The sequence below is a fragment of the Watersipora subatra genome, unplaced genomic scaffold, assembly GCF_963576615.1.
Source record: "Watersipora subatra unplaced genomic scaffold, tzWatSuba1.1 SCAFFOLD_150, whole genome shotgun sequence".
Lineage (NCBI taxonomy): Eukaryota > Metazoa > Bryozoa > Gymnolaemata > Cheilostomatida > Watersiporidae > Watersipora > Watersipora subatra.
Genome location: NW_027045239.1, coordinates 59,422 through 61,563, shown reverse-complemented (window position 1 = coordinate 61,563; position 2,142 = coordinate 59,422). Strand labels below are relative to the sequence as shown.

General features: G+C 37.5%; 1 long non-coding RNA gene across 1 annotated transcript; it reads right to left on the bottom strand.

Annotated features, from left to right (window-relative positions):
* Positions 1-334: 334 nt before the first annotated feature.
* Positions 335-1,783, bottom strand: LOC137410076 (uncharacterized). The gene is made up of 2 exons (XR_010980980.1): positions 1,402-1,783; positions 335-1,104 (listed from the first exon to the last, which is right to left on the bottom strand). It is a non-coding gene; the product is annotated as an uncharacterized lncRNA (long non-coding RNA).
* Between the last annotated feature and the right edge of the window lie 359 nt (positions 1,784-2,142).

Here is a 2,142-nt window from a genome sequence, read left to right as displayed (position 1 = left end):
GCGTACTGCTACTCATGTTTAATTCTCAGCTTGACCTTTGGTGTATTTTAAATGCCAATGCGCTGGCTGAAGCTCACTACCCTTTCTTGAAGGTGACATTTACGAGCCTATTTAAGACCTATTAGCTATAGGAGACTGGGCAATGCAAAGCCGTGATGTCCTATATAAATAGCCACGTGCTTTGTGACAGAAGGGCAATGCTTTGTTCACTTGCAGCTGGTCAGGCAAGTGAGTCTTCATTGTTTACACTGAAAGAATCAAGAGACATTTTTGTTGCTACATGTAATTCGATATAACTACTAAAGCACGCAAGATATTTGTTTCAAATTTTAGATACAACGCTTATACACTATGTATTTCCTACCCTGCAAATTTATAAACATAAAGTTGAATATTTCATATAAAAAGTGCGAGTAAAAGTGTATATTGATGCACATGTATTCCAAAAGATATTGCAAAATTATCAATGTTGCCATATGCTATGGGCTAACATGTCAGATAGCTAGGTGTACAAACTGATTTCAAATGCATACACACTGGTACATCGTACGCTGATTGCAGTCTGCCATGAATATAAATGTTGGGTCTTGGGTGTTATGCAAACAGCATCAGCAAACTCGTAGAAAACAAGCGACAAATGGTACACTTTTCTAGACATACTGTGAAAGGCTACACATGACTAAAGACGACCAGTCGGCTGAGCCATGATCTGAGATTCCCTTGTTAGCTGCTATCTTTGTAGCCTCCTGATGAATTATAATCCTGAAATATCTGGAGGTGATATTTTAACTAACGTTGCGCTGTGCAGTGGAACGAGCATGGAAATCCCTGATGCAAATTGCTTTGTAAAACCGATGAAAGAGTTTTAGTGACCACCAGCTTGTGTATGTCTGCAGTGATTCCTTGTAAGTCGACACCCTGCCGTATGCTCAGTTCTGAGCCTAGACATATCTTTGTGATGACAGGATGAGGTGGAAACATACCACCTCTATCTTTCACACTGATTAGTATCGCATCATCCCCTGATGCGTAAACCTGGACAGGAGGCTATAAAGCTGGTGCAGTCATTGCAGTTGAGTTTTAAGCTCTGTACCTCATAACCTGCTAAATAAATACCATATGCTAATATTATTATAAAAAGCATATGTATCAGCCATAAAATAAATTTAACTACATATCGCTGATCTGCTGCAGTATTATTTCAAGCCACTCTGCTTTCTGTATATCTGCTTTATACACTAACAATAAGTGAAAGTAGCTAATACCAAAATACATTTATATACCCAAATTATGCACCACAATATGAGCAGCCATGCAGTTTAGCATATGCAGCAAGGCTGCAATGTGTGCCAGATATTTTGTTTTGTAGAAAACCTGGATATATTGGTCATATTTACCTACCGATGCACTCCACTATGTTCGAGCCAGACCTTGACAGTTCGATTTCCAGCTGTTCGCTTGATTCCAAATCATCATGGAAGTCATCGTCACCTTCTACATGACTCTTTCTTGGTTTAGATGAGAGAAGTAGGGGCAGGAGCCATCTGTGTCATTAAAATCAAGTTTTAATTGCATAACACAATTGCAAAGAATGCTATTTTTAATAAATTTCGGTAGGTCTCAGGATCTTTTCATGAGTGACATCGGAATACTGTGCCAAAATTTATCCAAAGTTTCCAAACCAGCCATTGTACCTACCACTTAGATTTAATAGCAATTAATTTTAAAAATATTATTAAATTCACATAAAAGCTTTGCATCCATAAAGCTGGTTGCCGTATGACATTAAATAATACTCAGCATTTAGGTGACTGAATGGCATGTAGTAGAGTCGCAAGTGGTGATAAGTGAGCATGCTAGTCACAGTAAATGTAATAAACATGGGCTAGTTAAGTTGGATCAAAAAGCACTAGAAACAGTATTGCTGTTTTTCTAGCAAAAAAGCCATTTTAAAGCTGATCCAAAAAATAGGTGCGAGCTTAGCAACAAGGGTAGTTACCATTTTTAGAACACATTCTCCTATTCTGTAATATATTTGATTGTTAATGTGTTTGCTTGCAGATTTCGATGCCATCTACCAAGTCCAGCATACTAATAAGTTAAGACGAAGAATCATAGTGCTATACTTTTAAAATTATAAAA